The 18,836-nt window shown below is 34.4% G+C and overlaps 1 protein-coding gene across 1 annotated transcript in view; it reads right to left on the reverse strand.

Moving 5' to 3' along the window:
• sano (CABIT domain-containing protein serrano) overlaps positions 1-18,836 on the reverse strand; it is a 161,523-nt gene that overhangs the window by 82,025 nt on the left and 60,662 nt on the right. The window lies entirely within an intron of this gene.

Here is an 18,836-nt window from a genome sequence, read left to right on the forward strand (position 1 = left end):
ATAAATGAAACCAAAACGAACAGCTATGACTGAATTTATATTTTAGTTTCAAGAAGCAAAAGTAGTTAATACTTCCCTGGATTTGACTTATAAAGCTGGAAACGTAAATTGAGATTTATGAAAATGCACAAATGTAATTTTTATTTTCTAAGATAAATTCTATACAGACATAAAGAGATCAAAGAGAGCTGAAATAAAGTTGAATAATTGCTGAAACGTAAATTTTCTGTAAACATACTTCTAATTAATCACTCATAAGAAGGTAAGTATAGACCGCTCATCCTATATGGTGGAGGAGCATGCACAGCTGGCTAAAGCAGTTAACACTTGCCTGGAAGCTCGAAATGTAAAGTGAGATTTTGGAAAATGCAGAAATTTAATAATGGTTCTTGGAAATTTTCGGTTTGATTATGAAATAAGAAATTTTTAAAAACATGAAATTTTTTTCAATTAAAAACGAACAAAAATTAATTAAAAAACTTTCCGAAAAATACGTTTTCAAAAGAAAAGTAAAGGTCATTTTAAACTTAAGCTCAGCAGATGCAAATACCATTTAAAATTTAAACTCGAAACAATCAGAAATTACTATTAAAGAATAGATGAAACCAAAACGAACAGCTATGACTGAGTTTATATTTTAGTTTCAAGAAGCAAAAGTAGTTAATACTTCCCTGGATTTGACTTATAAAGCTGGAAACGTATAGTGTGATTTATGAAAATGGACAAATGTAATTTTCATTTTCTACGATAATTACGATAAAGAGATAAAGAGAGCAAAGAGAGCAGAAATAAAGTTAAATAATTGCTTAAACGTAAATTTTCTGTAAACATAGTTCTAATTAATCACTCCTAAAAAGGTAAGTATAGACCGCTCATCCTCTATGGTGGGGGAGCATGCACCGCTGGCTAAAGCAGTTAAAACGTGCCTGGAAGCTCGAAATGTAGAGTGAGATTTTGGAAAATGCAGAAATTTAATAATGGTTCTTGTAAATGTTTTAAATATGATACATTCTATAGCGAAAACACACAAAAGTTAGAAATAATGCAAAATTATCCGGTATTATCACTGCAATAAGGGTAAAAATGAATAATTCATAAAAATATTCAACAATCTATTGGGTACATATTTTAAATATGAGCCTTTATAATGCTAAAACACACAAAAGTTCGAAAATATGAAAAATGGTCATTTTTTACATATTATTTTCTTAAAAAATTTTTTAATTAATAATATTTTTCAAAATGATAATGGTAACATTATTTTTTCTTATGAAACAATAATAGTAAAAAAACAAAAGTTAGAAAATATTCAAAATGTTAAATTATGACCTCTGAAATACGGATAAAAATGAAGAATTCATACACATTTTCAACTAGCTTAAGGGTAAATGTTTTAAATATGAGCCATTCTATTGTGAAAACACACAAAACATAGAAAAAATGCAAAATTGTACTTTTAGTCAAATTCCATAAGTATAAAAATTTATTATTAATTCCAAATTTCATATATATAATGTGATTTTTAACCATATATGAGCCTGAAATTAGAGTAAACACACAAAAGTTAAACTACATGCAAAATTAACATTTTTTGCAAATGCCTAACGGATAAAAATGTAGAATAAATTATATATTACTTAAATATAATGGTAAATTTTTATTTATAGTGCAATTATAATGAGTTAACACACAAAAGTATGAAAAATCTAAAACTGGTAATGTTATTCCTATTCAATAAGGCTTAAAATTAATAAGTAATAAACAATTTCAAAGATCTAAACGTTAAATGTTTTAAATATGAGCCATTCTATTGCGTAAACACACAAAAGTTAAAAAGAATGCAAAATGTTCCTTTATTATATCTGCAATACGGCTAAAAATGAAGAATTCATACACATTATCAACTAGCGAAAGGGTAAATTTTTTAATTTTGAATCAGTATTTGGTAAAAAAAATCACATGATAGACAATATTACAAAGTTAACTTTAGTTAAAATGCTAGTCGTATAAAAATTTATTAATACATAAAATTTTAATAAAGATATTGGGTAATTTTTTTGTTTATTTGACTTTAATTAGCTTTAAAACACAAAAGTAAGAATTATTGCACCTTGAAACTTTTTTACCTCTGCAATACGGCTAAACATGAAACTTTAAGCTGGAAACGTAAAGTAAGATTTTTGAAAATGTATAAATATGATCTTTATTTTTGAAGAGACATTCTGAATTCTATTCGAGTCATGCGATCGTTTTAAAAGAGTTAGTGTTAACGAATTGTAAGTAAGGAGCGTCCCGGCTCAATGGTAACCAAAACTCTTGAAAACAGGTTTTTAGCTCCATGAAGGTAAAGCAAGTTGACATTTCCTTTAAAGAATCAGATTTCACTGCTGATTTTAAATATATAGTTTACTCCTACCCATCAAAAGTTACGCGCCTGAGAAAATATGGCTGATTTTCGGAAAATGGGAGAAATACCCCTAAAAGTTATAAAACCTTAATGAAAATCACATCATCATATTCATCGTATCACAGAACCCTACTATAGAGGTTTCAAGCTCATATCTACAAAAAATGTGGAATTTTGCTTTTTTACCAGAAGAAAGATCACGGATGCGTGTTTATTTTTATTTATTTTTTTTTTTTTGTTCCAGGGGTTTTCGTATCGACCCAATGGTCATATAATATCATTGGAGGACTTATTGAAACGGAAATTAAAAGTTCTAGTTCTCTTTTTAAGTGATCAAAAATGGAGGGCAAATAGACCCCCTCCCACGCTCATTTTTTTCCAAAAGTCACCTGATCAAAATTATGACTTTCAGAGTCGAGTATTTCTAGCAAAAAATATAGTTAATTCTAATTAGTGGTATGCAAAATGTGGCTTACAGATACCTAATTTACAGATCTGGATATTCCAAATCGTCACGTTTTTGTAAGAAAAATTATAGAAATAAAATATATTTCTATGGTTCAAATATGTAAAATCCATAGGGGAAAATATAAATTAAAATTTAAACAGACATTAACCATCGAAGGACCGGTGACTTCATTTGAACTATTCATTACTTTATATATATATATATCTTTATTTCAATATGCACTGAGGTTGATGTCATCTAAACACTAAATAATATGCGGTAATAACGGTATATTTCCTTTCCATAATCAAATTAATAAATGTTGACCTATAGGTTCATGGAAAACAAGTTCATTTTATGTCTTCTTTTCATTTGCATAAGTCCCCCAATGACATAAGCCATTCTATGAATTGTTTTTCAGAAATAAAGTTATTTTTTTTATGTGAACAAAGTAACTCCTGATATTTGAAAGTTCTCGTCATAATGTGATTATTTTTCCAAAATCGTATAATAAATTTTTTAGATGGATCTTTTCTTCAACATAATTAAAAGCAACAATAACTATGTCTTTAGAGATAAAATGAACTCTTCAGCAACGGGGGGATAGGTTTTTAAGTTATGAAATTTATAAATAAACCGATAAAAGTTGGGGGTTGAAAAGATTTGTGCTCCAACTCGAAACACAACAGTCGAGAGAGGGATCATTCTAATTGAAAAAGATTCTAGTGATCCTTTTAAGTAACAAAAATAATTGGAAGGGTAACTAGCTTCACCCTCCCGCATCACCTTTTTCCTAAATCGTCTAATGGGAGCCACGGATCCGAAGGCTGACCACGGACGGACACCACACCACCCGGGATCACAGACTGAAGGCCCACCGCAGGTGGGTCCCCCACCCCCGGACTCATAAGCTAAAGGTCCACCGATGGTGGGACCCCCCCCCCACCCTCGGGGTCACAGACCAAAGGCCACCACGGAACAGGATCCGCCAGGGGTCACAGGCCGAAGGCCGACTGCAAACGATCGGAGCCCCAGTGGGACCCTCCCCCCCCCCCCCCCGGACTCATAAGCCACAGTGGTCGAGCCCCACCCCCGGGGCCACAGGCTGAGGGCGGCACAGTCTGGGTCTCCATCCCCAGGATAGGTTAGGTTAAGTGGTCTTAACCTAACCCAGGTTAGGTTAGGTTACCTAACCTAACTAGGGTTAGGTTAGGTTAGGTTAGGTTAGGTTAAGTGGTCGGCCACTAGGTTAGGTTAAGTGGTCTTAACCTAACCTAGGTTAGGTTAGGTTACCTAACCTAACTAGGGTTAGGTTAGGTTAGGTTAGGTTAGGTTAAGTGGCCGGCCACTTAACCGAACCTAACCTAACCTAACCTAACCCTAGTTAGGTTAGGTAACCTAACCTAACCTGGGTTAGGTTAAGACCACTTAACCTAACCTAGTGGCCGGCCACTTAACCTAACCTAACCTAATCCTAACCCTAGTTAGGTTAGGTAACCTAACCTAACCTGGGTTAGGTTAAGACCACTTAACCTAACCTATCCTGGGGATGGAGACCCAGACTGTGCCGCCTTCAGCCTGTGGCCCCTGGGGTGGGGATCGACCACTTTGGCTTATGAGTCCGGGGGGGGGGGTCCCACTGGGGCTCCGATCGTTTGCAGTCGGCCTTCGGCCTGTGACCCCGGGGGGATTCTGGTCCGTGGTGGTCTTTGGTCTGTGACCCCAAGGGTGGGGGGGGGGGTCCCACCATCGGTTGACCTGTAGGTTATGAGTCTGGGGGTGGCGGCAGCCCACCTGCGGGGGGTCTTCAGTGAGGGTTCCCGGGGGGGGTGGTGTCCGTCTGTGGTCATCCTTCGGATCCGTGGCTCCCAGTAGACGATTTAGGACAAAACTGATGCGAGAGGGTGACGCTAGTTACCCTTCCAATTATTTTTGTTACTTAAAAGGATCACTAGAATCTTTTTCAATTAGAATGATCCCTCTCTCGACTGTTGTGTTTCGAGTTGGAGTACAAATCTTTTCAACCCCCAACTTTTATCGGTTTATTTATAAATTTCATAACTTAAAAACCTATCCCCCCGGTGCTGAAGAGTCCATTTTATCTCTAAAGACATAGTTATTGTGGCTTTTAATTATGTTGAAGAAAAGATCCATCTAAAAATTGATTAGACGATTTTGGAAAAATATTCACATTATGACGAGAACTTTCAAATATCAGGAGTTACTTTGCTCACATAAAAAAAATAACATTATTTCTGAAAAACAATTCAAAGAATGGCTTATGTCATTGGGGGACTTATGCAAATGAAAAGAAGACATAAAATGAACTTGTTTTCCATGAATCTATAGGTCAACATTTATTAATTTGATTATGGAAAGGAAATATACCGTTATTACCGCATATTATTTAGTGTTTAGATGACATCAACCTCAGTGCATATTGAAATAAAGATATATATATATAAAGTAATGAATAGTTCAAATGAAGTCACCGGTCCTTCGATGGTTAATGTATGTTTAAATTTTAATTTATATTTTCCCCTATGGATTTTACATATTTGAACCATATAAATATATTTTATTTCTATAATTTTTCTTACAAAAACGTGACGATTTGGAATATCAAGATCTGTAAATTAGGTATCTGTAAGCCACATTTTGCATACCAATAATTAGAATTAACTATATTTTTTGCTAGAAATACTCGACCCTGAAAATCATAATTTTGATCAGGTGACTTTTGGAAAAAAATGAGCGTGGGAGGGGGTCTATTTGCCCTCCATTTTTGATCACTTAAAAAGAGAACTAGAACTTTGAATTTCCGTTTCAATAAGTCCTCCAACGATATTATATGACCATTGGGTCGATACGAAAACCCCTGGAACAAAAAAAAAAAAATAAATAAAAATAAACACGCATCCGTGATCTTTCTTCTGGTAAAAAAGCAAAAGTCCACATTTTTTGTAGATATGAGCTTGAAACCTCTAGAGGAGTGTTATTTTGAACGATTAATCTGATGTGAAGATGTTCAATAATTATTTAGACATTTTAGTTTTTCTGCCCAAAAATGTCCAAACCTAAGCATTATTTCTCATTCGCTGCTCTTTCTATGTGTCGTAGTAGCCTAAATATATAAAATCAGAATAGAAATCTGATTATTTAAAGTAAATTTCAACTTGCTTTACATTCATGGAGCTAAAAACCTGTTTTCAAGAGTTTAGGTTACCATTGAGCCGGGACGCTCCTTACTTACAATTCGTTAACACGAACTCTTTGAACACGATCGCATGACTCGAATAGAATTCAGAATGTCTCTTCAAAAATAAAGATCATATTTATACATTTTCAAAAATCTCACTTTACGTTTCCAGCTTAAAGTTTCATGTTTAGCCGTATTGCAGAGGTAAGAAAGGATCAATTTTCATTTTTTCTAACTTTTGTGTGTTTACGCAAGATTTAGTCTCATAATTAAAACATTTTCCCTTGCTATTTATGAAAATTTTAATTATTACTAAATTTTTAGACTAATAGCATTTGTAATCAAGTAAATGAATTCATTGTGTCTAACTTTTTTTTGTTATTTCAATCTAATGGTTCATAATTAAAACATTTACCCTCTAGCTAGTTGAAAATGTGTATGAATTCTTCATTTTTAGCTGTATTGCTCAGCAGAGGTAATAAATGAAAATTTTGCATTTTTTCTAAGTATTGTGTTTTGTATAAATTTAATGTAAATATTATTAAAAAATTACCATGATCAATTTGTATAAGTTTATTTAATATTAAATTTTTTAAGTATTTCATATCTACTAAATTAACATTTTGAATTTGTTCGAACTTTTGTGTTTTTACGCAATAGAAAGGCTCATATTTAAAATATTTACCCTATAGCTAGTTGAAAATGTGTATAAATTCAAGAATTTTAGCCGTATTGAAGAGATAATACGCGATAATATTTCATTTTTTCTAACTTTTGTGTTTTCGCGATAGAATGGTTCATATTTAAAACATTTACAAGAACCATTATTAAATTTCTGCATTTTCCAAAATATCACTCTACATTTCGAGCTTCCAGGCAAGTGTTAACTGCTTTAGCCAGCGGTGCATGCTCCCCCACCATAGAGGATGAGCAGTCTATACTTACCTTTTTAGGAGTGATTAATTAGAACTATGTTTACAGAAAATTTACGTTTAAGCAATTATTCAACTTTATTTCTGCTCTCTTTGCTCTCTTTATCTCTTTATCGTATTTATCGTAGAAAATAAAAATTATATTTGTGCATTTTCATAAATCACACTTTACGTTTCCAGCTTTATAAGTCAAATCCAAGGAAGTATTAACTACTTTTGCTTCTTGAAACTAAAATATAAACTCAGTCATAGCCGTTCGTTTTGGTTTCATCTATTCTTTAATAGTAATTTCTGATTGTTTCGAGTTTAAATTTTAAATGGTATTTGCATCTGCTGAGCTTAAGTTTAAAATGACCTTTACTTTTCTTTTGAAAACGTATTTTTCGGAAAGTTTTTTAATTAATTTTTGTTCGTTTTTAATTGCAAAAAATTTCATGTTTTTAAAAATTTCTTATTTCATAATCAAACCGAAAATTTCCAAGAACCATTATTAAATTTCTGCATTTTCCAAAATCTCACTTTATATTTCGAGCTTCCAGGCAAAATAATGTTAACTGCTTTAGCCAGCTGTGCATGCTCCCCCACCATAGAGGATGAGCGGTCTATACTTACCTTTTTATGAGTGATTAATTAGAAGTATGTTTACAGAAAATTTACGTTTAAGCAATTATTCAACTTTATTTCTGCTCTCTTTGCTCTCTTTATCTCTTTATCGTATTTATCGTAGAAAATAAAAATTACATTTGTGCATTTTCATAAATCTCACTTTACGTTTCCAGGGAAGTATTAACTACTTTTGCTTCTTGAAACTAAAATATAAACTCAGTCATAGCTGTTCGTTTTGGTTTCATTTATTCTTTAATAGTAACTTGCTTTTTCTTCATGGAACTAAAGTATAAGAATAATACTTACCTTTTTAGGAGTGATTAATTAGAAGTATGTTTACAGAAAATTTACGTTTAAGCAATTATTCAACTTTATTTCTGCTCTCTTTGATTTAATGTCGTAGCTCTTTACTTTTCATTGAAAAACATAGTTCTTGGAAAATTTTTTTTTCCTGGTTTTATCACAGACATTAAATCTAATACAGGTTTCTATCAATGACATTAAATCTCGCTCCGTATGTAAAAAATAATTTAAAAAAAACCCACATCTGGCTAATTGATGAATTTTAGACATACAAAATTATAGATAAAATTAAAAAAATAAGTAACCCTGTTTATTACATTTATAGAACACCCCTCAGTATATTCATGAAGACTATACCTTTCCACAGAGCTTTTGACCATAGTGTTCTCAACCTTTTTAGGATGTATGGAGCGAGTGGGGGCTCACTATCGAGGAGGAGGAGAATCTTCTAGCTACATGTGCAGAGAACGAGAACATCGAGATCACCCCTGAGGAGGAGGAAGAACTTCTCTGTACATGTAGAGCGGTGGATCTCTTGAGGAGTGAGTCCTCGGTTCGAGTACATATCCCGCAAGTTCGAGTGCGTGAAGATTTATTTGCGGAGGAGATACCCTCTCTCATAAATATTGTGCCAGTGGAGGGGGATCTGTTGAGGAGTGGGTCCGAGGATTTATTTGCTGAGGAGATACCCTCTCCCATAAATACTATATCAGTGGAGGAGGATGAGGTTCAAATAATAGAACCTCCTGAGGTAGTATACATAAAAACAGTGATAAATATGGATATTACAAAGGAATAAATATTTGAACATAGATTGTTTGTAAATTTGTTTATTAATAAAATGCATATATATATACTACAATGTCTTTAAATCTTCACTTTAGATTTCTTCATCTTCGATGTATAGGCAACTGTCGTGAACCACTAATGCTGGTAAATCATTTGGATTCACTGTATATTGATCTTGATTGACTGCAAAGTCAGGGTCACATTTTCTACAGTATAATGTAACTTCACTCTTGTCATATCTCTTTGTATAGTCAATGATACTATTGCATTCATATTATGAAATTCAAGAGTTTCAATCTGTCTATTTGAAGCAATATCACATACAGTGTTTTCAAATAGTGAATCACATTCCGTCACAGCCAAATAAAAATCACTTGGTTTATAGTCATAGTAGGTGGTATCATCACAGCGATGACTTAGAAACCAGATTGTCTTGTTACCCCAACAGTTGAATCGTTTACCCGGTTCCTCCTCCCAGAATAATTTAAATCCACGACGATACCAATCTCGTAGAAATAAACTAAACTCACGTTTGGGATTCTTTCCAATCATAGCGGGGTAAGTATTTTCCCACTGATCACATTTATCATAGTGACAATTGGAGCACAGGTGCCCTCTAGGATGTGAGTCACACACCTCCTCAAGACATGAATTACATCCTTTAATTTGTACTGCATAGCCTCTATGTAATTTACAAGGATTACATAATTTACACTTTTCACTATAGTCATCAATAATTGTACAAGTCTCACATTGATTCCAACTGCCAAGAGTGTACATGCACAATGGACATATATAGAACATTTTTCGGTTTCCAATGTCAACTCACTCACAGCTAAAACGTAGCTGATCCTCTTCGTTCGATAAATTCAAGGTAGAGGGAAATGGGGGGGAGAGGAGTAACTCTGTGACGTTACCTCTATCGAATGATGGGGGGAGCCATCTACATTGAATCCAATATTCCCACCACCACTAATATGTAAGCACGTCTCTGATTGGCTGAGAAGGGGGATGTAACCGACTCGATGATTGGCTGAGAAGGAAACACGTGATCTAACTGTTTCCTGTTCCTGGACACCTTGACATTCACCCCTAGCATGCACTTGTCCAAAACAATAATAATAAATAAATCCCTCAGGCCTAAAGATTAAAGAAACCTTAATGTTTCGTAAGTCCCTCTTCGTGAATCAATAATTCCCCCTAGCGATTATGTAAATCAATTTCTCAGGTTAGGCTAACCAAACAACAATGAAGCCATGTTTGTTTCTTAATTCCCCCATCGTGAATCAATAATTTCCCCTAGCGATTATGTAAATCCAAGTGAGAAAATTCCTGTTTTTCATTCTCAGTGAGAAAACCATAAAACAGACATGAATTGCTGTTGACATCCATAAATGTGACAAAGTCCCTGATTTTAAAATTCTCAATTAAAAAATAAAATAAAAATAACTTAAAAAAAAAAAAGACCACGCACCCCACACAGAACAAGAATAGAACACATAACTACCTGTTACAAATTCCTTTTTTATCATGTATAAATTACAAAAACACTACACAATGAGGTTCTCGGGCCCCGCGCGTATGTTAAAAAAAGTTTTAGGTGGCAGCAGTGTTGCGTGATCGCGACTGTTACCCCCCCCTCTACTAGGGTGTCCTTTAGTCTATTTTGAAAAAGAGTTTAAAAGAAATCATTCTTGTTTATTTATTATTTTTGACCTTTTTGTATTCCGAATTTACAAATATGAGACTGTATTATTTTACTTTAATTTCCTCTATTTCATCCTCGTTGTGAGATATCTTCCTTGTAAGCTTGTTTATAAAAAAAAACATGGTCTCATCTAAGATCAAATAAAAAAAACAAGTTTTTTAAACTGAAAGTAAGGAGCGACATTAAAACTTAAAACGAACAGAAATTATTCCGTATATGAAAAGGGCTGTCCCCGCCGCAACGCCTCGCTCTTTATGCTAAAGTTTTTTATTGTTTAAAAAAAGTAAATTTGTGTGACAGAGCCAAACTTTAGCTCAAAGAGCGAGGTGTTGAGGATGGGATACCTCCTTTTATATATGGAATATTTTCTGTTCCCTTTAAGTTTTATTGTCGCTCCGTACTTTTATTTTAAAAAAATTGTTTTTTTATTTCATTTCTGATCGTTTTTTTATTTGATGCAGCTTTTGTTTTGGCTCGCCGTCATTGAATAAGTAAACAAAATTTGCATAGAAATTTTACTTTTCTTTTGCAAAATGGCTGTCTCTAAATTTGGTTCTGACGTAATTTACAAATTAACTTACGTAACGAACTTCTATATTCGTATATTTTTCGTCTGGCAAAAAATACAAAGTTGCAGATTTTTGCAGACATGAGCTTGAAACCTATGTTGTAGGGTTTTCTGATACGCTGAATCTGACGGTGTGATTTTTATTAAAATTCTTTCACTTTTAGGGGATGTTTCCCTCTTTTAGAAAATCAGGTAAATTTTCTCAGGCTTGTAGCCTTTGATGAGTAATACTAAACTTAATAAAATTCATATATTTAGAATCAGCATTATAAGCCCATTCTTTTGATAAATTTATTTACATCAATTTTCCGTTTTTAAAATTTTCGATTAATTTTGAGCCGCATCGCTTTTTTTTTTTTTATTGTTTTTTTTTTATTACGTATATGTTATTAATTATATTATTGGGTTATACCCTTATTAAATAACACCCATTTTGAGTTAAAATTTAAAAAAAATGTTAATTAAAAAAACCCTGAATCACAAAGGCCGTTTAATTAGAATAGATAGCTCTTTTGAAAGAACTAAAAAATTGTTGCGTAAAGAGCGAGGTAATGACTTGGCGGAGAACCCCCTCATATACTTAATAATTTCTGTTTATTTTAAGTTCTAATGTTGCTTCTTACTTTCAGTTGAAAAAACTCGTTTTTTTTAATTTAATTTCTGATCGTTTTTTTAAATAATGCTTGGAAATCCGGCGCCCCCTTCATAGAAATGTCCCGTACCCCAATGAAACATCCCCCACGGAAATAGTCTCCTGAGTAACCCCCTCTTCCAGCCCCCCCCCACCAGAAAATTTTTTTTTCCTGAAAATGTCTGTATACTTTCCAATAACCAATGAAAAATTTAAGCAATGGGCAAAGTTCACAGCCTGCAGCCCTTCCCCTGGGAACTGTGGGGGATTAAGTCATCGTAAAAGATATATTTATTAGATTTTCGACTATACTGAACAAAATGGCTATCTCAAAATTTTAATTGGGTGACTTTGAGAAAAATGAGCGTGGGAGGGGGCCTAGTTGCCCTCCATTTTTTTTGGTCACTTAAAAAGGGCACTAAAACTTTTAATTTCCGTTCCAATGAGCCCTCTTACGATATTCTAGGACCACTGGGTCAATACGATTACCCCTGGAAAAAAAACAAAAAAAACAAACAAATTTCCAACTATGGTAGTTAAGTTCATTCTTCCTTCAATTATTTCTCTATTGACAAAGCTTATAAATCTTTCTTTTGAAAATGGGATTTTCCCCAGTTCTCTTAAGCGAGCTAGAGTAATTGTTTTATTTAAAGGTGGACCAAGAAGTAACCCAGCCAATATCGCCCTATATTTTTGCTGTCTGTTCTTAGACACATTTTTGAAAAGACCATGCTTTCCCGTCTACTAGCTTTCCTAGAGGCTAAAAGATTTTTTCATGATTTTCAGTTTGGGTTCCGAGCAAAACATTCTACGGAACATGCGTGCGTAGCTCTTTTAAATTTTCTCCGCACTGCACTTGACTCTAGTTTCATTCCTGCAGCTATATTCCTAGATGTCCGTAAGGCTTTTGACTCTTTAACTCATGAGATTCTGCTGTATAAGCTATCACACAATGGTGTAAAGGGGCGTGTTCATGCTTGGTTTGATTTTTATTTATCAGGTAGAACCACCTCCTTAGATTCCCTTTCCCACTATTCGTTTGAAGTTTATTTTGGTGTTCCTCAAGGGTCTTTTCTTGGGCTACTTTTATTTTTGATTTAGATTAACGACCTTATAGTGGTGGTTATGAATCAAAAACCTACAGTGTGAAGTCACTTATGTCAACCTGAATCTTTCAATGTTAAAAAAATCCATCGTTTTAGCAGGATGTGGATACTCGTTGCTTTCGCTGATGACAATAACATTGGTACTGTAGTGGGAACTGAGCCTGAGATACTTCCCAAATTAGTTGACCTTTTTGAGAGAGTCATTCTCTGGTTTTTTGCAAATTTCCTTGCCCTAAATTTTTCTAAGTCAAGTTTTTTAATTTTTTGCCGTATTTCTCTGGCGTGCCCTGAGTTATCTAAAATCCAGCTTTCAAGGGGCTCTCTCAGTAGACCTAAGGAACGATATGTCTGATTTCTCGGTATTCTTCTCGATGAAAACCTTTCATTCAAGAATCATATTGGACTAATTAATATGAGGATCTCAAGGAGTCTTGGAATTTTGCGAAAGCTAAAGCACATGTTTCCTGCATCAGTTCAAAAATTTATGTTCTATTGCTTTGTTGAGACCTATATCTTTTATTGCCCTACAATATGGATGTCAACTTTCTTTTCTTTTTTGAAACCGCTTTGTAAGTCTTATGATAAGGCAAGAATTCTTATACAGGAAGAAAATTATTCTACATCTAACACAACTAGCCCATTACATGAATTGCAGTCTCTCTACCTTCTTTCGTACGCGTCTTTCACTTTTCATCAAATTCATTATGATATTCTCGCAGCCCTTGAAAGTACTCCTTCTTTCGTCACTGATAGGCCTTCGCATCATCTTCGCAATTCAAGGAATATTAATATTCTATTTACTCCATCGGTGAGGTCTGACTTTAATCCATTAACTGCTTGTCATATCGTTTGGAATAGCCTACCTGAGTCAGCTAAAGAATGTCACTCGTTTGGAACTTTCAAAAGAATTTTAAGAAATTTTTTAATGTCTTGATTTTTCATGTTTAAATATATTTTTGTTAATTTTTATTATTATTATTTGGGGGGGGGGGGGGTGACACGAGCCTGGGTTGGAAACATTTTTTGTGAGGGGTTTTGAGTTTGTATAATATTTTTTTTTTGTGGTTTGGTTTCAATTATATATTTGGAATTTGGTTTATTTTATTGGAGTGTCCTACATCCTTTTTTTTTTTTTTTTGGGGGGGGGGGTCTCATAAAATCGCTGTTTGTTTGGGTTTTTAATTATTTTTTTTCTCTCTTTTTGTTTTGTTTTGTGTGTGTGTGTGTTGAGTCTTTGAAAGGTTGAAATTCAATGCATTATATTTAAAATACTTGTATTTGTTTCATTTTTGTTTCTCTCCTGTTTTTTCCTGGCCATAGAGCCTTACGGGGGAGTTTATATTGAAGTGTATTTTGTTGTGTTTATTAATTGAATAAAAATTGATTGATTGAATTGAAATTGATTGGTAAACACGCACCCGTGATCTTTCTTCTAGCAAAAAATGCAAAATTCCACATTTTTGTAGATAGGAGCTTGAAACCTCTACAGTAGGGTTCTCTGATACGCTGAATATAATGGTTTGATTTTCATTAAGGTTCTATAACTTTTAGGGGGTCTTTCCCTTTTCTTCGAAAATCAGGCAAATTTTATCACGTAACTTTTGATAGGTAAGATTTAATTTGATGAAGTATATATATTTGAAATTAGCATAAAAATCTAATTCCTGTGATTTGTCTATTGGTATAAATATTCTGTTTTTTAGAGTTTCGGTTACTATTGAGCCAGGTCGCTCCTTACTTACAGTTCGTTACCACGAACTGTTTGATTCGAGCCTAAGTTTCTACGGCGACTGCAAAGTGCCCGTCACGCTTCGCTATGAAGTCCTGTAATTTTGACGAAAAAAAAAAAAAAACAAAAAAAAACAAACAATAAACAAACAAGAAAGTCGATCAGTTTAGGAAAACGAGATAAAAACTAAACGAAAATTGCGTGATCAGCCAGAGAGCTCGGCATAAATTTCGTTAGCCCAGCTAATCAAGTGGTGGTCGGCGTTTCCCCTCGGAAAATACCCCCCTCCCCCCGAAAAATACCCCCGTGGAAAATACCTGCCCGTGGAAAATACTCCCCCGGAAAATACCTCCCCGTGGAAAATACCCCATGGAAAATACCCCCCCCCCAGTGGAAAATAAGGCTTTCCAAATTCGAGAACTTTATTTGAGTTTCTTTTTTTATTTTCCGTAGGGGGAAGGAACTTCGGTACTTGTGTATTATACGCGACTCACTCAAGTTGACGCTGTGTAAAACTCGAGAACAAACCGGTTTCTTCGTTAGTTTCTTTCAGCTTAGCGTGAGACAAGATAGACAGGTGACAGAATAGATGGGAAATATATAATTTGGGCTATATATTTGCACATAAAGGGGGGGGGGGATTGAGCCAGTGGCATATAATACACAAGTACCGGAATTTTTCATGGAGAGAGATTTTCTCATTTTTCATGGAGAGAGAGAGCCGGATTTCCCGGTATTATTTAAAAACGATCAGAAATTAAATTAAAAAAAAAACAATTTTTATCAACTAGTAAGGAGCAACATCAAAACTTAAAACGAAATGAAATTATTACGTGTATGAGAGGAATATACGTGTATGCCCCTTCCACAAGACCTTGCTCTTTACGCTAAAGTTTTGACTTTTTGTTCTAATTCCTTAAGAACGATTCCTGTAACACAACGGCCGTTTAATTAAAATTAATTAAAAAACTTTCCACAAAATAAGTTTTTCAAAAAAAAAAGTAAAGAACGCGTCTAACCCCAAACAACAACAACAATTGATCATGCCAAAATGCTTAAATGTGACAATTTCCTTTTGGTATTCTTTTTTTTTAAGGGCTCTTGATCTTTAAATGCTCCTTCATTAGGAAACTTTTAATAATATTAATTTAAAAAAATTTCAACAAAATAAGTTTTTAAAAAAAGTAAAGAACTCCATTAAACCAAAATGAACAAAATAGAATCAATACAACTACCACAAATCAGTATCAATAAATAAATGAAACCCAAAACAAACAGAAATTAAAACAAAATAAGAGTAAAAACCCAAAACGAGTAAAAATTAATATGAGTTGGGTTCGAAATCTCTATGTTTTCTAAAGGCCAGAAAATAATTTGTACTTAACTGAAAAAAGTCAAATGAATTTATTAGAAAAAATGTGTATTGTCAGTTTAATATACATACGCTCATAATTATTCCTTAAAATTTTAATTAATTTTTGATTTCTTAAAGTTATAAAAGTGAAAGCATTTAAAAGATTTTTTCCGTACAACAGTACAAATTATGTATTGTTTGTACAATTTATACGACAATATCCGTCATAACATCTAAAATTTTAAAAATTTAGTTTTTCGGGGTTTAGGGGGGAATAGGTACCTAGGTTAGGTTGGTTACTTATTTAATATATGCTGTGCTTTACCCCCCCCCCCCCCTGATGTGCTAATATATAGCCGAAATGTTTTATAAAATTAATTTTATAAGAACTTATATATTTTTTGTCGATGTCCTAACGGATTTTGTCGATGTCCTGACGTGTCGATATTATGACTGTCGACATTCTGACGGTTAGTGGTTCTGATGGATTTTTTTTGTCGACAAAATGACGTTTAGTGCTTGTGACAGTTGGATGAAATGGTAATACCCCCTTTCAACTACGTTGAAAAGAACGCCTATCTCAAAATTTTGAATGGATGTGTTTGGGGAAATGGTGGGCGTGAGAGGCGGTTAGATACCCTCCCATCACTTTTGACTATTAAAATGGGCACTGGCCATCTCAATTTCCAATCGAATGAGCCCTTTTTGAAGTTTCTAGGAAACCACCTTATATCAAAACATTATATGCTCCCAGGGTAAAACCTACAACCCTTGCCCTGAGGGCTGTGAGGGAGTGTCATCCTCAAAGACCTAGCCCTTGACCTAGCTTGAAAGGGTACCAGCCCTTCCTATTCCCAACCGAATGAGCTCTTTTCGTAGTTTCTACGACAGCTCCTTCGATACGAAGTGCCCTGGTCTAAAGAAAAAAACAAAAAAAAAATAAAATAATACATTGTGTCAACATCGTTCTTTACTTAGGCAGCGCTACTGTTCTGCCTATGATAATAAGCTTTGTTTTAGAGTTCTAAAAAAAACTTTAGCGTAAAGAGCGAGGTCTTGAGGAGGAGGCAACCCCTTTCATATACGTAAAAATTTCTGTTTGTCTTAATTTTTGATGTTGCTCCTTGGTTTCGGTTGAAAAAAACTGTTTTTTTTTAATTTAATTTTTGACCGTTTTTAAATAATACCGGGAAATCAGGCTCTCTTTAGATTTCTTTAGAAACCTGGAGCGAGGTCTAGAAAAAAACATGTCCAGACCACGAGACATTTGGAATGTTGACGAATCATTTCTGAAAACGTCCACAAGCCTGGTAAGATCATTGCACAGCGAGGCCAGAAGTAAGTAGGCAAGGTCACGTCAGCTGAAAGATGTCAGTTGACCACGATTTGTGCTGGTGTTAATGCATTGTGAACACAGTCCCTCCTCTACATATTTTCCCAGGGAAACAGCGTCCGGAAATTTTACTAAAGGGAACTATACCAGGAACCAGCAAGATCGGATCAGAAAATACCTCTGTCTGGATGACTGCCTTTCATTTCTTGCTTTACTTACAGCATTCTATCAACCAAGTCAAAGCCTCCAAAAAATCACCTGTACTTCTGAAAACAAACGACCAGATCAGCCGATATACCATTGAATTACTAGATCAAGCTAAATATAATGGCATTGTACTTTTAGCAGTCCCTCCCCGCAATACTCACAAACTACAGCTTCTAGAGAGGATAGTCATGGGTGCCTTAAGGCCTACTACAACCAGAAAGATGCAAGTTTTATGACTATCCGTAAATGTAAAACTATATCAGTGTATAACATTGCTGAGCTGCTGGGGAAAGCATTTCCAAAGGCTTTCACTCCTGAGAATATAATTAGTGGAATCAAAGCAAGTGGGGCCTACACCAACAGAGACGTGTTCAAGGATTATGAGTTCTTCTCATCATATGTCTCAGACAGAATGCCTACCAAATCTAGTAAAGCACTTACCAGGGAGGTTTCTATGCTAAGCGCAAGTCCTTTGCGACATTTAGACTCCTTCCTTAACATAGACCCCGAAACAGACGCAGCATAGGTTCCGTCTCTAATGAGAAGCAAAGGTCAGCAGATGATTTGTTAAAAGAGATCGTTCATGCAAACCCTTTTCCAAAAAAGGGCTCAACACGAAAAATCAACAGGAAAGAAATACGAAAAAGTATTTCTCAACACGAAAGCTCAACACGTGTTGAGAAAGGCTCAACACGAAAAATCAACAGGAAAGAAATACGAAAAAGTCAGAAGTGCTCATTAGCACCCCTTTAAAAGAACGCATTACTGCTGGGAATAAAATAACGAACAGAAAAGTTCAAACATACGAAATTTTCTCGTTAATATCTAGTCTAAATTTGAAGTTCCAGGGGGGTAGCTACCCTTCCCTTCCCCCCTTCCCTACGCCCATGATTAGGCATATTATTTTTGCACGCGTGAAGGAATTTTGCATGTTTGAAGATACAGGAAAAGATAGGCTAAAAAGATAAATTAATCAGAAGATTTGGTACTTTTTCTTGGATATATCTAAGGCCATCCCCAAGCCCCAAAGTGGGCTATAAAACTTTCAGCAGTGTATATTGGCCAGTTTATCGAAGAAACAGGTTTTCAGTCAACTTGTTATAGTGATGAAATATATTTTGATGAACTTCGTCCTAAAGAGCACAGCAAAGGCAATGGGAGAACATGGAATCAAAGGGAAATAGAACTCCTAGATTTAGATTATGCTGATGATTTAAGCATCTTAGATGAAAATATTAGCTAAATTAATGTTAAGAAGACTCAGTCGTAGTGAAGGTGAAGAGGTGATGATGTGTAACGAGAAAATCAGAAGAGAGTATATTATCACCTAATTTTTTTAAAAGAAAAAAACAATATTGAGTATTAACGAAACTTTTTTTTACACTTAATTTTCTGTTCAATTGAGGATGCCGTACAACTGCGGGGGGGGGGGATGTTTTGTATTAAATCTGGTAATGCTTCCCGTTATCTCTATATATGCATATACATACACACACACACGCACATATATATATAT

This window comes from Artemia sp. Qi Xiang Cuo, chromosome 12 (genome assembly GCF_049724085.1).
Source record: "Artemia sp. Qi Xiang Cuo chromosome 12, ASM4972408v1, whole genome shotgun sequence".
Taxonomy (NCBI): Eukaryota; Metazoa; Arthropoda; class Branchiopoda; order Anostraca; family Artemiidae; genus Artemia; species Artemia sp. Qi Xiang Cuo.